A 23,761-nucleotide genomic window follows, 5' to 3' on the forward strand; every position below is an offset into this window, starting at 1 on the left:
GGATTCTGTCAGTGTTTTGATCTGTTCACCATCAACATTGCGTGCAGTAGCAACCACAGCCTCCCAGACACTGTTCAGAGAGGTATACTGTTTTCCCTCCTTGTAAATCTCACATTTGATGATGGACCACAGGTTCTCAATGGGGTTCAGATCAGGTGAACAAGGAGGCCATGTCATTAGATTTTCTTCTTTTATACCCTTTATTGCCAGCCACGCTGTGGAGTACTTGGACGCGTGTGATGGAGCATTGTCCTGTATGAAAATCATGTTTTTCTTGAAGGATGCAGACTTCTTCCTGTACCACTGCTTGAAGAAGGTGTCTTCCAGAAACTGGCAGTAGGACTGGGAGTTGAGCTTGACTCCATCCTCAACCCGAAAAGGCCCCGCAAGCTCATCTTTGATGATACCAGCCCAAACCAGTACTCCACCTCCACCTTGCTGGCGTCTGAGTCGGACTGGAGCTCTCTGCCCTTTACCAATCCAGCCACGGGCCCATCCATCTGGCCCATCAAGACTCACTCTCATTTCATCAGTCCATAAAACCTTAGAAAAATCAGTCTTGAGATATTTCTTGGCCCAGTCTTGACGTTTCAGCTTGTGTGTCTTGTTCAGTGGTGGTCGTCTTTCAGCCTTTCTTACCTTGGCCATGTCTCTGAGTATTGCACACCTTGTGCTTTTGGGCACTCCAGTGATGTTGCAGCTCTGAAATATGGCCAAACTGGTGGCAAGTGGCATCTTGGCAGCTGCACGCTTGACTTTTCTCAGTTCATGGGCATTTATTTTGCGCCTTAAGTTTTTCCACACACTTCTTGCGACCCTGTTGACTATTTTGAATGAAACGCTTGATTGTTCGATGATCACGCTTCAGAAGCTTTGCAATTTTAAGAGTGCTGCATCCCTCTGCAAGATATCTCACTATTTTTGACTTTTCTGAGCCTGTCAAGTCCTTCTTTTGACCCATTTTGCCAAAGGAAAGGAAGTTGCCTAATAATTATGCACACCTGATATAGGGTGTTGATGTCATTAGACCACACCCCTTCTCATTACAGAGATGCACATCACCTAATATGCTTAATTGGTAGTAGGCTTTCGAGCCTATACAGCTTGGAGTAAGACAACATGCATAAAGAGGATGATGTGGTCAAAATACTCATTTGCCTAATAATTCTGCACTCCCTGTATACACTATTCAGAGGTGGCTCTCTATCCACATAGCCCCATATCAAATGTAACACAAAGTTACAGTGACAATAGAGAGGGATTTTTGGCAGAAACACACCATAAACAGGTTCACGGATTGCACAGGTACTATCTAAAAAAAGAGGATTGACCTCAACCAGTTAAGCTATCTAGTGCAATACTGGACCGGTGTGAGTCTGTCCAAAGGAATCCCAATTACCAAAATAGAGAATGGGGAAATCAGTGGCAAGGTCAGCACAACGAAGGTGTGCCATATAATATATACAATTAGTAGATTGATCCACAATAAGTAGGAGAGAGTACTAATCAGTGAACTGCCAGCAGACACAAGACAGTGAACTGCCAGCAGACACAAGACAACGTATTGTTACTGATTAAGTAAATACAGATAAGAGTCAGTGCATGCCCAGTAACTAGTGACCTGCCAAATCAAATTAAGTGGATAGAGAGCCGGTAGAGCGCTCATATAAGTTGCAACTAGTATATCCCCATTAGGCACTAGGTTATTAAATTAGTAACAATAATAACAATCCTATATTGGTTATCCCAGTAAGGGAAAAATAATGCTAATTATGATGATATAGGTTACACTATATCATCATAATTAGCATTATTTTTCCCTTACTGGGATAACCAATATAGGATTGTTATTATTGTTACTAATTTAATAACTTAGTGCCTAATGGGGATATACTAGTTGCAACTTATATGAAAATTATCCCCCCCTTTTTTCTATTCTACTATATATATATATATATATATATATATATATATATATATATATATATATATATATCTATATCTATATCTATCTATCTATCTATCTATCTATCTATATATATATATATATATAAAAAATATACAACACAGCAGGGAAGCTTATGTAACCCTCTATTGTAGTGGCATAGTATAAAAGAGAGAAGCTGGAGGGTTTAGTGAGGCTTTAGAGGCTGAAAAGCTATTTAGTGAATCTGAACCACTGTCTCCTTTACTCAAGCTTCCAGTGCCTACTATCTCTGTTACACAGATTCTTTATCACTAAGAGTCTCAGTCATCCAGATATTCTGTCAACCAGATTCGGCTAAAAAACCCATTTCACACAGATAATTACAGCACCAACTCTGTGAGTATTATACAGCAGAGGAACGAGAATCCCAGTTACCTGTTCGCAGGCAGCAGCTGGAAATGGAAAGCCTGGTTTGGACAGTGGACTATGCGTGTGTTTGAGGGGGGGGGACTGCCCTGTCACAGGACCGTCTCTCCTGCAGACTCCACCTACCCGGTTAGTAACCCCGGGCTAAGCGCTCCTCTGGCCAGCTTATATTTTGTAAAGTCTGTGCTCGAGTCACTGCTGCGCCAGGGGAGCGCTTAGCCCGGGGCATTTTAGGCTAGTTCCGGGACATGGGACACAGAGCCTCAGACTGGGACTGTCCTGGTGAGACCGGGGCGGGTGGCAACCCTAGGCTACACACATATGCATCTTGGCATTGGCTTAACAGATGTTTTCTATAGTAGTGCTGCTCTGGAGCAGACTTAAAGGTATATGGAACCCAAACGTTTTCTTTGGTGATCTAGACAGAACATACACTTTTAAAAAAGTTTTCCAATTTACTGCTATTATCAAATTTGCTTTGTTGCCATGGTATTGTTTGATGAATAGATACCTAGGTAGGCATCTGGAGCACTACATGGCAAATAGTGCAGTTATCTAGTGCTCTTGCAAATGGACATTTTTGCAAAACTGCTGCCATATAGTGCTCCAGAAATGGGCCGGCTCCTAAGCATACATCCCTGCTTTTCAGCAAAAGGTACCAAGAGAAGGAAGAAAAATTGATACTAGAAGTAAATTAGAAAGTTTCATATCCCATTACTGTGTTTAACTCCTGTGGGGATTAAACAGTTAGTAACATGCAATAAATGATCTTACACATTATAACATTTCCTTTTTGAATTATATATGCCTTTAACAAAAATGAGATAAAACAGGCTACAAAATCATGCCCGTACAGTGCAAAGTTAGTTTATGCATAAGTAATACATTATATTACAATGGGCTTTTTTAAAAACCATTTTTCTTTTCTCTGAGCTGCTACTGTCAAACTATTTTCAGCACCCAAACATCATTCACTTACAGCAGCAGCCCAAAATCGTGAGAATAATCATGACCAATCAGAAATGAGCTACCAATGACCAATAGAAAATGATCTGTAATAGCCAATCATAAGATCGCTTTTATTTCACAGCTTTGTCATATTGCAGCTGCTGGATTCTAAAAAATATGTTTGTCATGCTTCCGTGCAAAACATTGTCATTAAACTACATTTCCCAGCATGCCTGAGCTCAGCTTCTCTCCAAATGCAGCAGATCTAATGGGCAGCTCCTTTAACGGCTGTAGCATCTCCTGTCTCCCTGGTCTAAACATCCAGCTCTAGGTAGGCAAAAGCTACCCATGACTTGCTCAGTACCACAGGAGCCCAGGAATTACATTGTATCACTAGCCTGACTAGTGTAGACTGATGCTCCTGATACACGGCCCCTATACTCATCTGCATTCCAGCTACTACTATAGTTATTAATTACAGTCACTGGGTGAGTAACGATGTCCACTTTATATTGGTTATAGCTCCTATACAGTCAGATCTATTTAGGCTTCAGATAATGTTTTTGCAAATAATGGATTAAACCCACTTTAATTGTTTTGTATTTACAAAAGTTTACATTGTGAAGTGTATAGAAGCATGCAATATAATAGTAATTGTCACTGGTCCTTTTAGTGTAGCTATATAGTTTATTCTGTTATAGTTATTTTTTTAAATACTTAAAATCCGCAGGTAATGTAGGTAACCAATATATGAAATAGTTATAAGATAACTTCCAGTGTAAATAATAAATATAAAAATATTAAAGGTACTATTTACCCCCCCAAAAATAAATCTCAACTTTAAATTGTTCCCAATGATACAAGTAGCTCGTTTATCCTTATTTTGGCATTTAAAATAGCTGATTTAGCCGGTGGTATCCCCTATACTTAAAGTTTCTATACTGAATTCCAAGCTATTGACACACAATGTAAACACAGACAGCAGAATAAATTATGCTCCTGGTGGGTTATAGAAGAGATAACTAATAACATCATAATTTTCTATTGTTTTCTCTAAGTATTGAGCTTTGGTTTACAGACAAATATAAGATAAGCAAGCATGTGGGTGTGTGTACACAAAGTGATAACAATGAGATCTGATTTTTCCTGCAAGCTCCACCAATTTCAATAGGCTGTGGTTTTGTATCACAAAACCAACTATTTCATATACACAAATAAACTTGAAAATGCAGTTTTTTTATACTCTGCAGCTGGTATAAGAAGTCATTGGAAATTCATTAAGGGAAAAACAATTTTGCAATATACTTTGTCTTTAATATTTACAGAGATATAGGTGTTTCAGGTTTTTAAAATGACCTACATTTTTTTCCAGATCTCACGTTATTGTTATTCCCTCTGGGACTGGGTGCACTGTATGGGAGTTTGAACTCTGATTTACAGTACTGAAAGATGTGAATAACAAACCACTGTATTTTACTGATACAGAAGCCAGTGCTAGGAAATAGGAGGAGCTTGGTAGTTGGGAGAAAACTTCTGAAAAAATGTATTACATTGTATTGATGTTATGAAAATGACTGACTGTAATTACTGGCACGATAAAATGACATAATGAGATGAGACACTGATCAGAGATCTCAAAAATCCAAGTAGTCATGTCCTGATGAGAAATACAGAATTAGGTAATAATGAAACTTCATCTACTTTGAATGTTGTCATTTTCAGCTAGTGAACAACCTGTCCATAGGGATGAACTGTGCACAAACAAGCACTTCCTGTTTAGTTCAAAAATAAACTTCAATGGTTTGGATAGATCATGCAATTTTAAGATACTTTTCATTGTACTTCTATTAATGTACATAGTGCTCTTGGTATCTTTTGTTAAACCATATCTAGAAAGGCTTAGGAGCCGCAATGCGTTACTGGGAGCTAGCTGGGCATTTGTGGCTACACATATATGCCTCTTGTCATTGGCTCACCAGATGTGTTCAGCTAGCTGCACTGGAGCTGACTTTATGTGCTTAATTCCTTTGCAGGAGTTATATGCAGGCAGTAGAGCAATAAAAAATATTTGAACATGTTTAAATGGGCAGTAAACAGCTTAAGATTGTAATATAAAATGTTTATGTACTAAAACTTTGTACTATAGGTTCATTATTTGTCTTGTCCTATTTTACTGTAAATTCACTTTTAGTTAAATGAACAGTCTACTCCAGAATTTTTATTGTTTAAAAGATAGATAATCCCTTTATTACCCATTCACCACTTTTCCATAACCAACACTGTTATATTAATATACTTTCTTTCATGTAATTGGCAAGAGTCCATGAGCTAGTGAGGTATGGGATATACATTCCTACCAGGAGGGGCAAAGTTTCCCAAACCTCAAAATGCCTATAAATACACCACCCACCACACCCACAATTCAGTTTTACAAACTTTGCCTCCTATGGAGGTGAGGAAGTAAGTTTGTGCTAAGATTTCTACGTTGATATGCGCTTCTCAGCATGCTGAAGCCCGGTTCCTCTCAGAGTGCAGTGAATGACAGAGGGATGTGAAGGGAGTATTACGTATTGAATGCAATGGTCATCCTAACAGGGATCTATTTCATAGGTTCTCTGTTATCGGTCGTAGAGATTCATCTCCTACCTCCCTTTTCAGATCGACAATATACTCTTATATACCATTACCGCTGCTGATTCTCGTTTCAGTACTGGTTTGGCTATCTACTTTTTGTAGATGAGTGTCTTTTGGTAAGTATGTTTTCTTTTATTTAAGACACTCTCAGCTATGGTTTGGCACTTTATTTGTAAAGTTCTAAATATAATGTTTGTACTTATATTTGCCATGATTCAGGTTTATCAGTATATTTCCTTTTTGCAAACTGTCAGTTTCATTTTGGTAAATGCACATTAAAAAAAAAAATAAAAAAATTCTTATCTGAAATTAGGCTCGCGGGTGCGCAAAATGCTATAATTTATTGCGTCATTCTTGGTGCGAGACTTTTTTGGCGCGAGAATTACGTTTTTTGACGTATTTTCGTCATTTCCGGCGTCTTAGTTGGCGGCGAAAATTTTCACGTAGTTGCGTCATCTATGACGCTCGTGTTTGTTGCAGACTTTTTGGCGCCAAAAATATTTTGTCAGTTGTGGGCGTCATACTTGGCGCCAGACTTTTGACATTATTTAAGTCTTCATGTATTTTTGCTTCTGGTTTCCAGAGGCTTATTCTGTTTGCATTTTTTCCCATTCCTGAAACTGTCATATAAGGAAATTGATAATTTTGCTTTATATGTTATTTTTTCTCTTACATATTGCAAGATGTCTCAATCTGATCCTGTTTCAGAATCCACTATTGAAATCCTGCTGCCTGATGTTGGTTCTACCAAAGATAAGTGCATTTGTTGTAAACTTGTGGTAACTGTACCTCCGACTGTAATTTGTGATAGTTGTCATGACAAACTTTTACACGCAGATAATATTTCCATTAGTAGTAATCCATTACCTGTTGTTATTCCTTCAATATCTAATGCTCAGGATATTCCTGTTAATGTGAGAGAATTTGTTTCTAATTCTATTCAGAAGGCTTTGTCTGTCATACCACCTTCTAATAAACGTAAAAGGTCTTTTAAAACTTCTCATAAAATTGATGAATTTTAAAATGACCAACAACATTCTGATTTATCTATCTCTGATGAGGCTCTATCTGGTTCAGAAGATTCTGCCTCAGATATTGACACTAACAAATCTTCATACTTATTTAAAATGGAGTATATTCGTTCCTTATTGAAAGAGGTGTTGATTGCATTAGATATGGAGGAGACTAGTCCTCTTGATATTAAAATTAATAAACGTTTAAATTCAGTTTTTAAACCTCATGTAGTTATTCCAGAGGTTTATCCAGTTCCTGATGCTATTTCAGATGTAATTTCTAGGGAATGGAATAGACTGGGTACTTCTTTTATTCCTTTTTCAAGGTTTAAGAAACTGTACCCTTTGCCGTCTGATAGATTGGAGTTTTGGGAAAAAATCCCCAAAGTTGATGGGGCCATCTCTACTATTGCTAAACGTACTACTATTCCTTCGGCAGATAGTACTTCTTTTAAAAATCCTTTAGATAGGAAACTTGAATCTTATCTAAGGAAGGCTTATTTATGTTCAGGTCATCTTCTTAGGCCTGCTATTTCTTTGGCTGATGTTGCAGCTGCTTCAACGTTTTGGTTGGAAACCCTAGCGCAACAAGTATCAGATCATAATGTGTATAGCATTGTTAAGTTAATTCAACATGCTAATAATTTAATTTGTGATGCCATTGTTGATATCATCAGAATTGATGTCAGGTATATGTCTTTAGCTATATTAGCTAGAAGAGCTTTATGGCTTAAATCTTGGAATGCTGATATGACTTCTAAATCAACGTGGCTATCTCTCTCTTTCCAAGGTAATAAATTATTTGGTTCTCAGTTGGATTCAATTATTTCAACTGCCACTGGGGGAAAGGTAGCTTTTTTGCCTCAGGATAAAAAATCTAAGGGTAAATTTAAGGCTGCTAACCGTTTTAGTTCCTTTCGACAAAATAAGGAACCGAAACCTGATCCTTCCCCTAAGGGAATGGTTTCCAATTGGAAGCCTTCTTCAGTCTGGAATAAATCCAAGCCATTTAAAAGATCTAAATCAGCCTCCAAGTCTGCATGAAGGTGCAGCCCTCATTCCAGCTAAGCTGGTAGGGGGCAGACTAAAATTCTTCAAGGATGTTTGGATCAATTCAATCCAAAATCAGAGGATTCAGAACATTGTTTCTCAAGGGTACAGAATAGGTTTCAAAGTAAGACCACCTGTGAGAAGTTTCTTTCTCTCACGCATTCCAGTGAACCCAGAAAAGGCTTAGGCTTTCCAGAAGTGTGTTTCAGACCTGGAGGTATCTGGGGTAATTGTGCCAGTTCCTGTTCAGGAACGGGGTCTGGGGTTTTATTCAAATCTGTTCATTGTCCCAAAGAAGGAGAATTCTTTCAGACCAGTTCTGGATCTAAAAATTTTGAACCGTTATGTGAGAATTCCAATGTTCAAAATGGTGACTATAAGGACTATTCTGCCTTTTATTCAGCAAGGGCATTATATGTCCACAATAGACTTACAGGATGCATATCTTCATATTCTGATTCATCCAGATCACCATCAGTTCCTGAGATTCTCTTTTCTAGACAAGCATTACCAATTTGTTGCTCTTCCTTTTGGCCTAGCGACAGCTCCAAGGATCTTTTCAAAGGTTCTCGGTGCCCTACTCTCTGTAATCAGAGAGCGGGGTATTGCGGTGCTTCCTTATTTGGACGATATCTTGGTACTTGCTCAGTCTTTACGTTCTGCAGAATCTCACACAAATCAACTAGTGCTGTTTCTTCAAAAACATGGTTGGAGGATCAATTTGCCAAAAAGTTCTTTGACTCCTCAGACAAGGGTAACCTTTTTAGGTTTCCGAATAGATTCAGTATCCATGACTTTGTCTCTAACAGACAAGAGACGTCTGAAATTGGTTGCAGCTTGTCGGAACCTTCAGTTTCAATCATTCCCTTCAGTAGCTATGTGCATGGAGGTTTTAGGTCTCATGACTGCAGCATCGGACCCGATCCCCTTTGCTCGTTTTCACATCAGACCTCTTCAGCTTTGTATGCTGAATCAATGGTGCAGGGATTATACAAAGATATCACAATTAATATCCTTAAATCCCAATGTTCAACTATCTCTGACTTGGTGGTTAGATCACCATTGTTTAGTTCAAGGGGCCTCTTTTGTTCGTCCAACCTGGACTGTGATCACAACAGATGCGAGTCTTTCAGGTTGGGGAGCTGTCTGGGGATCTCTGACAGCGCAGGGGGTTTGGAAATCTCAAGAGGCGAGATTACCAATCAATATTTTGGAACTCTGTGCGATTCTCAGAGCTCTTCAGTTTTGGCCTGTCCTGAAGAGAGAACCGTTTATTTGTTTTCAGACAGACAATGTCACAACCGTGGCGTATGTCAATCATCAAGGTGGGACTCACAGTCCTCAAGCTATGAAAGAAGTATCTCGGATACTTGCTTGGGCGGAATCCAGCTCCTGTCTAATTTCTGTGGTCCATATCCCAGGTATAGACAATTGGGAAGCGGATTATCTCAGTCGCCAGACTTTACATCCGGGAGAGAGGTCTCTTCAACCAGATGTGTTTTTTCAGATTGTTCAGATGTGGGGGCTTCCAGAAATAGATCTGATGGCTTCTCATCTAAACAGGAAACTTCCCAGGTATCTGTCCAGGTCCAGGGATCCTCAGGCGGAAGCAGTGGATGCGTTGACACTTCCTTGGAGTTATCAACCTGCTTATATCTTTCCGCCTCTAGTTCTTCTTCCAAGAGTGATTTCCAAAATCATAATGGAGCGTTCGTTTGTACTGCTGGTGGCTCCAGCATGGCCACACAGGTTTTGGTATGCGGATCTTGTTCGGATGTCCAGTTGCCAACCTTGGCCACTTCCGTTAAGGCCAGACCTTCTATCTCAAGGCCCATTTTTCCATCAGGATCTCAAATCAATAAATTTGAAGGTATGGAGATTGAACGCTTAGTGCTTAGTCATAGAGGTTTCTCTGACTCAGCGATTAATACTATGTTGCAGGCTCGTAAATCTGTGTCTAGAAAGATTTATTACCTAGTTTGGATGACTTGCATTTCATGGTGTTCTTCTCATAAATTCTTTTGGCATTCTTTTAGAATTCCTAGAATTTTACAGTTTCTTCAGGATGGTTTAGATAAGGGTTTGTCTGCAAGTTCCTTGAAAGGAAAATCTTCCTGATATTCATTGTTTTGTACAGGCTTTGGTTTGTATTAAGCCTGTCATTAAATCAATTTCTCCTCCTTGGAGTCTTAATTTGGTTTTGAAAGCTTTAAAGGCTCCTCCGTTTGAGCCTATGCATTCTCTGGACATTAAATTACTTTCTCGGAAAGTATTGTTCCTTTTGGCCATCTCTTCTGCTAGAAGAGTTTCTGAGTTATCTGCTCTTTCTTATGACTCTCCTTTTCTGAATTTTTCATCAGGATAAGGCGGTCTTGCAGACTTCATTTAAATTTTTACCTAAGGTTGTGAATTCCAACAACATTAGTAGAGAAATTGTTGTCCCTTCATTGTGTCTTAATCCTAAGAATTCTCTGGAGAGATCTTTACATTCTTTGGATGTGGTAAGAGCTTTGAAATATTATGTTGAAGCTACTAAAGATTTCAAAAAGAGTCTATTTGTTATCTTTTCTGGTTCTAGGAAAAGACCAGAAGGCTTCTGCCATTTCTTTGGCATCTTGGTTAAAGCTTTTGATTCATCATGCTTATTTGGAGTCGGGTAAATCCCCGCCTCAGAGGATTACGGCTCATTCTACTAGGTCAGTTTCTACTTCCTGGGCTTTTAGGAATGAAGCTTCTGTTGATCAGATTTGCAAAGCAGCAACTTGGTCTTCTTTGCATACTTTTACTAAATTCTACTATTTTGATGTTTTTTCTTCTTCAGGAGCAGTTTTTGGTAGAAAAGTACTTCAGGCAGCTGTTTCAGTTTGATTCTTCTGCTTATAATTTCAGTTTTTTTCATTATAAGATTAAAACTTTTGATTTGGGTTGTGGATTATTTTTTCAGTGGAATTGGCTGTCTTTATTTTTATCCCTCCCTCTCTAGTGACTCTTGGGTTGAGTGCCACATCGTGGGTATTTTCTATCCCATACGTCACTTGCTCCTGGACTCTTGCCAATTACATGAAAGAAAACATAATTTATGTAAGAATTTACCTGATAAATTCATTTCTTTCATATTGGCAAGAGTCCATGAGACCCACCCTTTTTATGGTGGTTATTATTTTTTTGTATAAAACACAATTATTCCAATTCCTTGTTGATGCTTTCGCTCCTTTTTTATCATCCCACTTCTTGGCTATTCGTTAAACTGAATTGTGGGTGTGGTGGGGGTGTATTTATAGGCATTTTGAGGTTTGGGAAACTTTGCCCCTCCTGGTAGGAATGTATATCCCATACGACAATAGCTCATGGACTCTTGCCAATATGAAAGAAATGAATTTATCAGGTAAATTCTTACATAAATTATGTTTTTTACCTCTGTGATTACCTTGTGATTGCCTCTGCAGACTGCCTTCTTATCTCAGTTCTCTTGACAGATTTGCATTTTAGCCAGTCAGTGATGACTCCTAGGTAACTCCACGGGTGTGAGCACAATGTTATCTATATGGCACACATAAACTAGCGCTTTCTAGCTGTAAAAAAACTGTCAACATGCACTGAGATAAGAGGCAGTCTTCAAGGGCTTAGACATTATCATATGAACCTACCTAGGTTTAGCTTCCAACAAAGAATACTAAGAGAACAAAGCAAATGTGATGATAAAAGTAAAATGAAGCATTGTTTTAAATAGCATGCCCTATCTGAACAGCCAAACAATGCAAGCTCTCAATGAAACAAACTGGGAACTAGGCTTATGTAATCACCCTAGACATATACAAAACACGGAAGGGGACTGCACTCTCAGACTGGACTGGCTGCACAGCCATGGGTGCTCAATAGCACTCCCAGGCAGCTGCACTGTCCCCAGAGTCACAGGCAGTAAACCCCAGACAGATCTGGGTGCAAGGCCCATAGGGAAAATTACAAAACAAATTAATACAGCACACAGAGGAAGTCCAGCACTCAATTGCAAGCTCTTAGTTAGTTACCGCATCTGGCCAAATGGGACAAGCCCAGGTACCACGTCAAGGTCTCTCCCAAAACCTGGGTCCCTAAAACAGCCAAAGAAAAAACTCTCAGACTGGACTGGGTACACATCCTATGACCCTGCAACATGCAAAGCTCAATAGCACTCTTAGGCAGCTACACTGTCCCCAGAGTCACAGGCAGTTAACCCCAGACAGGTGTGTGTGTGTGTATATATATATATATATATATATATATATATATATATTACACACACACACTCACTGGCCACCCTATTAGGTACACCTTGCTAGTACCGGGTTGGACCCCCTTTTGCCTTCAGAACTTCCTTAATTCCTTGTGGCATAGATTCAACAAGGTGCTGGAAACATTGCTCAGAGATTGTGGTCCATATTGACATGATAGCTTATTGCAGTTGCTGCAGATTTGTCGGCTGCACATCCATGATGCGAATCTCCCGTTCCACCACATGCCAAAGGTGCTCTATTGGATTGAGATCTGGTGACTGTAGAGGCCATTGGAGTAAAGTGAACTCATTGTCATGTTCAAGAAACCAGTTTGAGATGATTTGAGCTTTGTGACATCATGGTGCATTATTCTTCTGGAAGTAGTCATCAGAAGATGGGTACACTGTAGTCATAAAGGGATGGACATGGTCAGCAACAATAGTCAGGTAGGCCGTGGCAATTAAATGCTCAATTTGTACTAAGAGGCCCAAAGTGTGCCAAGAAAATATCCCCCATACCATTACACCAGCAGCAGCCTGAACCGTTAATACAAGGCAGGATGGATTCATGCTTTGATGTTGTTTATGCTAAATTCTGACCCTACCATCTGAATGTTGCAGCTGAAATTGAGACTCATCAGTCCAGGCAACGTTTTTCCAATCTTCTATTGTGCAATTTTGGTAAACCTGTGCGAATTGTAGCCTCAGTTTCCTGTTCTTAGCTGACAGGAGTGGCACCCGTCATGGTCTTCTGCATCAAGGTTCAATGTGTTGTGTGTTCAGAGATGGTATTCTTCATACCTTGGTTGTAACGAGTGTTTGAGTTACTGTTGCCTCTCTATCATCTCAAACCAGTCTGCCCATTCTCCTCTGACATTAACAAGGCATTTTTGTCCACATGTCTGCTGATCACTGGATATTTTCTCTTTTTCAGACCATTCTCTGTAAACCCTAGAGATGGTTGTGCTTGAAAATCCCAGTAGATCAGCAGTTTTTGAAATACTCATACCAACAACCATACCACATTTAAAGTCACTTAAATTTTCCCTATTTTGATGCTCGGTTTTAACTTCAGCAAGTTGTCTTCACCACGTCTACATGCCTAAATGTATTGAGTTGCTGCCATGTGATTGGCTGATTAGCAATTTGTGTTACCAAGCAATTGAACACGCCCTGGCATGCTGTCAATCAACTTTCATCCTGACTGATGGCAGCCCATTCTTCAATAATCAATGATTGTAGTTTGTCAGAATTTTTTTTGTTTTTTTGTTCACCCGCCTCTTGAGGATTGACCACAAGTTCTCAATGGGATTAAAGTCTGGGGAGTTTCCTGGCCATGAACCCAAAATTTCGATGTTTTGTTCCCCAAGCCACTTAGTTATAACTTTTGCCTTATGGCAATGCGCTTCATCATGCTGGAAAAGGCATTGTTAGTCGCCAAACTGTTCTTGGATGGTTGGGAGAAGTTGCTCTTGAAGGATATTTTTGTACCATTCTTTATTCATAGCTTTGATCTTAGGCAAAATTGTGAGTGAGCCAACTCCTTTGGCTGAGAAGCAACCCAACACATGAATGATCTCAGGATGCTTTACATGACACAGAATTGATGGTAGCATTCACATTTTCTTCTCCGGGCAAGTTTTTTTCCGGATGCCCCAAACAATCGGATAGGGGATTCATCAGAGAAAATGACTTTACCCCAGTCCTCAGCAGTCCAATCCCTGTACCTTTTGCAGAATATCAGTCTGTCCCTGATGTTTTTCCTGGAGAGAAGTGGCTTCTATGCTGCCCTTATTGACACCAGGCCATCCTCCAAAAGTCTTCGCCTCACTGTGCGTGCAGATGCACTCACACCAGCCTGCTGCCATTCCTGAGCAAGCTCTGTACTGGTGGTGCCCCGATCCCGCAGCTGAATCAACTTTAGGAGACAGTCCTGGCACTTGCTGGATATTCTTGGGCACGATAAAGCCTTCTTCACAACAATTGAACCTCTCTCCAAGAAGTTCTTGATGATCCGATAAATGGTTGATTTAGCTGCAATCTTAGTAGCAGCAATATCCTTGCCTGTGAATCCCTTTTTGTGCAAAGCAATGATGACTGCACATGTTTCCTTGCAGGTAACTACGGTTAACAGAAGAAGAACAATGATTTCAAGCACCACCTCCTTTTTACAGCTTCCAGTCTGTTATTCTAACTCAATCAGCATGACAGAGTGGTCTCCAACCTTGTCCTCGTCAACACTATCACCTGTGTTAAGAGAATCACTGACATGATGTCAGCTGGTCCTTTTGTGGCAGGGTTGAAATGCATTGAAAATGTTTTTTGGGCAATTAAAGGGACAGTCTACAATATTGTTATTGTTTTAAAAGATACATAGTCCCTTTATTACCACAGTTTTACAAACAGTTATATATTATTAATATACTTTTTACCTCTGTGATTAAGTTGTATCTTTGAACCTTCTTCCAGCCCCCTGTTCACATGACTGTGACTGTTTATTATTTATTGACTTGCATTTAGTATTGTCTTGTGCTAAATCTTAAATAACTCCCCAGGCGTTAACACAGTGTTATCTATATGGCCCATGTGTACTTTCAGTCTCCTTGTTGCGAAAAGCAATTTAAAAAGCATGTGATAAGAGGCAGCCCTCGAGGGCTTAGAAATTAGGCATATGAGCCTACCTAGGTTTAGTTTCAACTAAGAATACCAAGAGCAAAGCAAATTTGATGATAAAAGTAAATTGGAAAGTTGATTAAAATTACTATCTGAATAATGAAAGTTTCATTTTGACTAGATTGTCCCTTTAAGTTCATTTTCATGACAAAGAGGGACTTTGCAATTAATTGCAATTGATCTGATCACTCTTCATAACATTCTGGAGTATATGCAAATTGCAATCATAAAAACTGAGACAGCAGACTTTGTGAAAATTAATATTTGTGTCATTCTCAAAACTTTTGGCCAGGACTGTAGATGCAAAGTTATTAAATAGATCTTAAATAATTAACTCTCTGCCAGGAATTTCTCTGACGTTAAAGACAAGTGCATCAGCTGACTGACTTTCTTGCATTAAAGCCATTGGATGCGCTTAATTTTCTTCCTGCTGCAGAGATTATATTAGATATAGACCGTCTGGAGCCATTAGTGAAAATAACATGGAAATCTTAGGGTTATTCTCGGCTTTGGGAGTTAGAGATCGTTTTGTCTTGCAGTGAATTCAGTGATATGCGGATGTTTCTAATATTAGGTTTTTGTTATAATTAAACAGACATTGTACTCTAACTGATATATATATATATATATGAAAAAAAGCAAAATTTACAGATGTTTGAGATATATATATATATATAAAACAACATTTTAAATTAGGGGGAGGTAAAAGGTGAGTTTAAAATCCTCCACTACACACAAAATAGAGAAAATAACTCATTGTGTAGTTCATTAACAAATCTAGACAGGTAGATAAGTGAAACAGCAAAAACTTACCCTTCACCAAACTTATATTAAATGCAGCAGACGCTGGTCTCCACGCTATCCCAGGTAGACACGCCCTGCGAAATGACATCATCATCCCGGGCAACATGGGGCCGGTCCCAAATACAATCCTAAAAATAATTAACAATATCCATTAAATGACCAGACAAAAAGCTTATAGATTGATATACTAATACAAGCAAACAAATCTTTTGAATTTTATAGTAGATTGTGTTAGCCATTCCGGAGCACAGCACGACTGCCCTGGGGTTGTCATTGCAACCAAGAGAAACAAAGAGCGTTATAGGTTCAATAGTTATCCAAACAGAATCCGGACCGGCTAGTACAATACGCTGAACAAACAACAGAACAGAGCTACATTGTTACATACATATCTATATCAGCTAAACACCAGTATATATACAAGGCAATTCATTTTAAACATCTTAACAAGATGTTAAAATACCTGCACTGTCGAACGACTATGGCCAATATTGGTAAGGCAACCCCCTAACACAATTGTTGTCATGGCAACCAAAAAATGGCAACATTGTAAGACATAGCAGAACAATCTCTCAAGGGGCTTATTGTGAGATGGTCATAGTTGGTAGAGTATTAACTACTGTACATTTTTGTTGTTTCACTTATTTGTCTGAGGACGGACCTGTTGGTCCGAAAACGTTCACAATAAATAGTGATTAAATAGAAAAATGCCTATTATAACAAGAAAAGGTGTACAGGACAAATGGTCAGTCTAAATGAGTAATTAACAAGAATCACTGCTTATAATGCAGTATCTTTACCTCTAGGTGGTGCAGACCCTATTGCAAAAAATCTCTACTCTAAACTATAAGAAAAGAAATGGAACATCCAAATTAATGAACCATACAAAAGATAGGGAATAAAGCACTTTTTTTTACTAATCAGTCAAAGTTTAATATACTAGCATAGAAGCTAGATCTCAGATCAATATAATTTCTCACAATGTTAATACGTCTTAGCATAGGTATCCAATGAATATATATCATAACATCACATTTGTAATATACCACAAAGTATGGTTCATTATTTTAGATGTTCCATTTATTTTCTTATAGTTTAGAGTAGATATATACGGTATATATATATGTAGATTCTGCTTTTATTTATATATATATATATATATATATATATATATATATATATATATATATATATATATATATATATATACACAAAACACATCTGTAGATTCTGCTTATATATATATATATATATATATATATATATATATATATATATATATATATATATATATATATATATATATATATATATATATAAAAAACTCATTGTGTAGATCATTAACAAATCTAGACAAGCCAGAAGGCTTATTTTACCACAGAAAACATCTGGAATACATTGTTTCCAATGCAGCAAAGGATTATGGGTAAGATATGCAAATTAGGTTCACAACACACCATTTTACTTCGTCTGCTTCTCAGCAGATTCCCTTAACGCCAAAGTATCGCTATTCACACAGATTATAAACTTAGCTAGGGTTAGAGCAGTGACTTATAACTATCCCAGGTTATATATATATATATATATATATATATATATATAAACAGAATTTACAGATGTTTTGTTATATATGTATATATTATGTATATGTATGTATGTATATGTGTATATATATATATATATATATATATATATATATAAAATGTGTGTGTGTGTGTGTAACCAGGCCAAAATGTTACTCACCACTATTATCCTTTTTTGAAAAGCAGAAATGTGAGCTCAAGAGTGTGCACGTGTCTGCAGTACTATATGGCTGGAGTTTTGCAACAATGTTACACATTAGCAGGAGCACTAGATGGCAGCACTATTTCCTGTCCTGTAGTGCTTCAGGCATGTGCACGCTACCTACCTAGGTATCTCTTTAACAAAGAATAACATGAGAATGAAATAAATTTGATAATAGAAGTGAATTGGAAACTTTTTGACAATTGTATTCCCTATCTAAATCATGAAAGAACATTTTTGGGTTTAATGTCCCTTTTAATTCATAGAGGCTAGTGGGTACTTAATTGGTACTTACAGTCAGTCAACCTTCTCTATTTACATATGGCCTCCTATCCCCTCATTTTGTATAGCGCTCAGACCTCAAATCAGCCAGATCAGGGCCTTGCTTACCTCGCATAAGCCGCACTCCTGTTAACAATGCCTCTCCCCAACACTGCATCTCCACATTGTTCACACTTCTTCTCAGTGCCTCCACACTGACGCACGTGAGCTCCACCTTCACGCCAATGCTCCAGCTTTACAGCAGAATTTCACTGCTGCACCTACACGCCCAGCCTTCGATAGTGAGTGAATGTTGATTTAACATTTACTCACTATCTTTCACTTCTCGCCACAGTTCAATTTCTACTCACCCAGGGCTAGTGAGTGAGTGGAAATGTTATATATATATATATACTGTGTGTGTGTGTATATGTATGTATGTGTATATATATATATATATATATATATATATATATATAATGTAATTATAGTGTGTGTGCTAAATGTACACACTTTGTGTTTATCTCCAGTCAAGGGATTAAACACATAATTAAATTATTGCTTGGTAGCAGCAGAGAACCGCTGCTGACTGAGTCACCAGACAGACACTTCTACTAGGGACCAGCAGATCTCTGCGGCTTCGAGTGGTATTTTGGAGGGATAAATATATAGAATTGCACTTTCGCCTGTATTGTTTAAAAATTAGTTTTTTTCTTCTTTCTGCTTCTCCTCACTGGCTGATGAGAACAACTATCAGTTTTAAAAAAAAAAAAAAAAATGACTCAAATAGATTTTAAAATTCCATCCTTCAGAACAAAGAAAAAAGTTAAGCAAAATGTTGTTTAAGAAAATAGATTCTGAATAAAATATTCAGAGGCATTATGCAATTCATGATGGGAAATATTACAAATTAATGTTAAAGGGCCACTAAAGTCAAAATTTAAACTTTCATTTCTCCAACATAGGTGTGTCCGGTCCACGGCGTCATCCTTACTTGTGGGATATTCTCTTCCCCAACAGGAAATGGCAAAGAGCCCAGCAAAGCTGGTCACATGATCCCTCCTAGGCTCCGCCTACCCCAGTCATTCTCTTTGCCGTTGCACAGGCAACATCTCCACGGAGATGGCTAAGAGTTTTTTGGTGTTTAAATGTAGTTTTTATTCTTCAATCAAGAGTTTGTTATTTTAAAATAGTGCTGGTATGTACTATTTACTCTGAAACAGAAAAGAGATGAAGATTTCTGTTTGTAAGAGGAAGATGATTTTAGCAACCGTTACTAAAATCGATGGCTGTTTCCACACAGGACTGTTGAGATGAATTAACTTCAGTTGGGGGAAACAGTGGGCAGACTTTTGCTGCTTGAGGTATGACACATTTCTAACAAGACTTGGTAATGCTGGAAGCTGTCATTTTCCCTATGGGAACCGGTAAGCCATTTTCTTAGTTTAGTATAAGAATAAAGGGCTTCACAAGGGCTTTAAAGACTGGTAGACATTTTTCTGGGCTAAAACGATTACTTTATAAGTATATTTAGTGGATTATAACTATAAATAGTTCTTTTAATCTTGGGGATGTATTAAAAAAACGGCAGGCACTGTATTGGACACCTTTTTCACTGGGGCAGAGCCTCATTTTCGCGCCACTAATGCGCAGTTGTTTTTGGAAAGCAAGGCATGCAGATGCATGTGTGAGGAGCTAAGAACCACTGAAAAAGCTTATTGAAGGCGTCATTTGGTATCGTATTCCCCTCTGGGCTTGGTTGGGTCTCAGCAAAGCAGATACCAGGGACTGTATAGGGGTTAAATGTAAAAACGGCTCCGGTTCCGTTATTTCAAGAGTTAAAGCTTTCAAATTTGGTGTGCAATACTTTTAAGGCTTTAAGACACTGTGGTGAAATTTTGGTGAATTTTGAACAATTCCTTCATACTTTTTCACATATTCAGTAATAAAGTGTGTTCAGTTTAAAATTTAAAGTGACAGTAACGGTTTTATTTTAAAACGTTTTTTGTGCTTTGTTATCAAGTTTATGCCTGTTAACATGTCTGAACCATCAGATAGACGATGTTCTGTATGTTTGGAAGCCAAGGTTCCTCCCCATTTAAATATATGTGATGAATGTGACATAGTGTCCAGACAAAGTAGGGACAATGATGCCACTGATAATGATGTTGCCCAAAATGATTCCTCAAGCGAGGGGAGTAAGCATGGTACTGCATCATCCCCTTCTGTGTCTACACCAGTCTTGCCCACACAAGAGGCCCCTAGTACATCTAGTGCGCCAATCCTTCTTACTATGCAACAATTAACGGCTGTAATGGATAATTCTATTAAAAACATTTGTCCAAAATGCCCACTTATCAGAGAAAGCGCGATTGCTCTGTTTTAGATACTGAAGAGCATGAGGACGCTGATGATAATGGTTCTGACATACCCTCACACCAATCTGAAGGGGCCAGGAGGGAGGTTTTGTCTGAGGGAGAAATTTCAGATTCAGGAAAAATTTCTCAACAAGCTGAACCTGATGTTATTACTTTTAAATTTAAATTAGAACATCTCCGCGCTCTGCTTAGGGAGGTGTTATCTACTCTGGATGATTGTGACAATTTGGTCATTCCAGAGAAGTTATGTAAGATGGACAAGTTCCTAGAGGTCCCGGTGCCCCCCGATGTTTTTCCTATACCCAAGCGGGTGGCGGACATTGTAAATAAGGAATGGGAAAGGCCCGGCATACCTTTTGTTCCTCCCCCTATATTTAAAAAATTATTTCCTATGGTCGACCCCAGAAAGGACTTATGGCAGACAGTCCCCAAGGTCGAGGGGGCGGTTTCTACTCTAAACAAACGCACTACTATCCCTATAGAAGATAGTTGTGCTTTCAAAGATCCTATGGATAAAAAATTAGAGGGTTTGCTTAAAAAGATGTTTGTTCAGCAAGGTTACCTTCTACAACCAATTTCATGCATTGTTCCTGTCACTACAGCAGCGTGTTTCTGGTTCGAAGAACTAGAAAAGTCGCTCAATAAAGACTCTTCGTATGAGGAGGTTATGGACAGAGTTCAAGCACTTAAATTGGCTAACTCTTTTATCTTAGACGCCACTTTGCAATTAGCTAGATTAGCGGCGAAAAATTCAGGTTTTGCTATTGTGGCGCGCAGAGCGCTTTGGCTAAAGTCTTGGTCAGCGGATGTGTCCTCCAAGAACAAATTGCTTAACATCCCTTTCAAAGGTAAAACGCTGTTTGGCCCTGACTTGAAAGAGATTATTTCAGACATCACTGGGGGAAAGGGCCACGCCCTTCCTCAGGATAGGTCTTTTAAGGCTAAAAATAAGCCAAATTTTCGTCCCTTTCGCAGAAACGGACCAGCCTCAAATTCTACACCCTCTAAGCAAGAGGGTAATAGTTCTCAAACCAAACCAGCCTGGAGACCGATGCAAGGCTGGAACAAGGGTAAGCAGGCCAAGAAACCTGCCACTGCTACTAAAACAGCATGAAGTGTTGGCCCCCGATCCGGGACCGGATCTGGTGGGGGGCAGACTCTCTCTCTTTGCTCAGGCTTGGGCAAGAGATGTTCAGGATCCTTGGGCGCTAGAAATAGTTTCTCAAGGTTATCTCCTGGAATTCAAGGAACTACCCCCAAGGGGGAGGTTCCACAGGTCTCAATTGTCTTCAAACCAAATAAAAAGACAGGCATTCTTACATTGTGTAGAAGACCTGTTAAGAATGGGAGTGATTCATCCTGTTCCATTAGGAGAACAAGGGATGGGGTTTTACTCCAATCTGTTCATAGTTCCCAAAAAAGAAGGAACATTCAGACCAATTTTAGATCTCAAGATTCTAAACAAATTTCTCAGGGTTCCATCGTTCAAGATGGAAACCATTCGAACAATTCTTCCTACCATCCAGGAAGGTTAATTCATGACCACGGTGGATTTAAAGGATACGTATCTACATATTCCTATCCACAAGGAACATCATCGGTTCCTAAGGTTCGCCTTTCTGGACAAGCATTACCAGTTTGTGGCACTTCCGTTCGGATTAGCCACTGCTCCAAGGATTTTCACAAAGGTACTAGGGTCCCTTCTAGCGGTGCTAAGACCAAGGGGCATTGCAGTAGTACCTTACTTGGACGACATACTGATTCAAGCGTCGTCTCTGTCAAAAGCAAAGGCTCATACGGACATTGTCCTAGCCTTTCTCAGATCTCACGGGTGGAAAGTGAACATAGAAAAAAGTTCTCTGTCCCCGTCAACAAGAGTTCCCTTCTTGGGAACAATAATAGACTCCTTAGAAATGAAGATTTTTCTGAGAGGCCAGAAAATCAAAACTTCTAAGCTCTTGTCAAGTACTTCATTCTGTTCTTCTTCCTTCCATAGCGCAGTGCATGGAAGTAATAGGTTTGATGGTTGCGGCAATGGACATAGTTCCTTTTGCACGAATTCATCTAAGACCATTACAACTGTGCATGCTCAGACAGTGGAATGGGGATTATACAGACTTGTCTCCGACGATCCAAGTAGATCAAAGAACCAGAGATTCACTCCGTTGGTGGCTGAACCTGGACAACCTGTCACAGGGAATGAGCTTCCGCAGACCAGAGTGGGTCATTGTCACGACCGACGCCAGTCTGGTGGGCTGGGGCGCGGTCTGGGAACCCCTGAAAGCTCAGGGTCTATGGTCTCGGGAAGAATCTCTTCTCCCGATAAACATTCTGGAACTGCGAGCGATATTCAATGCTCTCAAAGCTTGGCCTCAACTAGCAAAGGCCAAATTCATAAGGTTTCAATCAGACAACATGACGACTGTTGCATATATCAACCATCAGGGGGGAACACGGAGTTCCCTGGCGATGGAGGAAGTGACCAAAATAATTCAATGGGCGGAGAATCACTCCTGCCACTTGTCTGCAATCCACATCCCAGGAGTGGAAAATTGGGAAGCGGATTTTCTGAGTCGTCAGACTTTCCATCCGGGGGAGTGGGAACTCCATCCGGAAATCTTTGCCCAAATAACTCAATTATGGGGCATTCCAGACATGGACCTGATGGCGTCTCGTCAGAACTTCAAGGTTCCTTGCTACGGGTCCAGATCCAGGGATCCCAGGGCGACTCTAGTAGATGCACTGATAGCGCCTTGGACCTTCAACCTAGCTTATGTATTCCCGCCGTTCCCTCTCATTCCCAGGCTGGTAGCCAGGATCAATCAGGAGAGGGCTTTGGTGATCTTGATAGCTCCTGCGTGGCCACACAGAACTTGGTATGCAGACCTGGTGAATATGTCATCGGCTCCACCATGGAAGCTACCTTTGAGACAGGACCTTCTTGTTCAAGGTCCATTCGAACATCCGAATCTGGCTTCACTCCAACTGACTGCTTGGAGATTGAACGCTTGATTTTATCAAAGCGTGGGTTTTCAGATTCTGTCATTGATACTCTTGTTCAGGCTAGAAAGCCTGTAACTAGGAAAATTTACCATAAAATATGGAAAAAATATATTTGTTGGTGTGACTCTAAAGGATTCCCATGGAACAAGATAAAAATTCCTAAGATTCTATCCTTTCTACAGGAGGGTTTGGAGAAAGGATTATCTGCAAGTTCTTTGAAGGGACAGATTTCTGCTTTATCTGTTTTACTTCACAAAAAACTGGCGGCTGTGCCAGATGTTCAAGCTTTTGTTCAGGCTCTGGTTAGAATCAAGCCTGTTTACAAACCTTTGACTCCTCCTTGGAGTCTCAATTTAGTTCTTTCAGTTCTTCAAGGGGTTCCGTTTGAACCCTTACATTACGTAGATATTAAGTTACTATCTTGGAAAGTTTTGTTTTTGGTTGCAATTTCTTCTGCTAGAAGAGTTTCAGAGTTATCTGCTCTGCAGTGTTCTCCTCCTTATCTGGTGTTCCATGCAGATAAGGTGGTTTTGCGTACTAAACCTGGTTTTCTTCCGAAAGTTGTTTCTAACAAAAACATTAACCAGGAGATAGTTGTGCCTTCTTT

The 23,761-nt window shown here is 39.3% G+C and overlaps 1 protein-coding gene across 4 annotated transcripts in view; it reads left to right on the forward strand.

The window, feature by feature from the left end:
- The first annotated feature begins 3,481 nt into the window (after window positions 1-3,481).
- Window positions 3,482-23,761, forward strand: part of TCP11L1 (t-complex 11 like 1) — a 91,740-nt gene continuing 71,460 nt past the window's right edge. Inside the window, exon 1 of one of the 4 annotated variants that reach the window (XM_053720414.1) lies at window positions 3,482-3,632. The gene's annotated coding sequence lies outside the window, so the exon portion shown is untranslated. Of the gene's footprint in view, window positions 3,790-23,761 lie in introns of all 4 variants that reach the window. The other 3 variants (XM_053720412.1, XM_053720413.1, XM_053720411.1) reach the window with 3 other exon arrangements.

This window comes from Bombina bombina, chromosome 7, assembly GCF_027579735.1.
Source record: "Bombina bombina isolate aBomBom1 chromosome 7, aBomBom1.pri, whole genome shotgun sequence".
NCBI classification, from domain to species: Eukaryota; Metazoa; Chordata; class Amphibia; order Anura; family Bombinatoridae; genus Bombina; species Bombina bombina.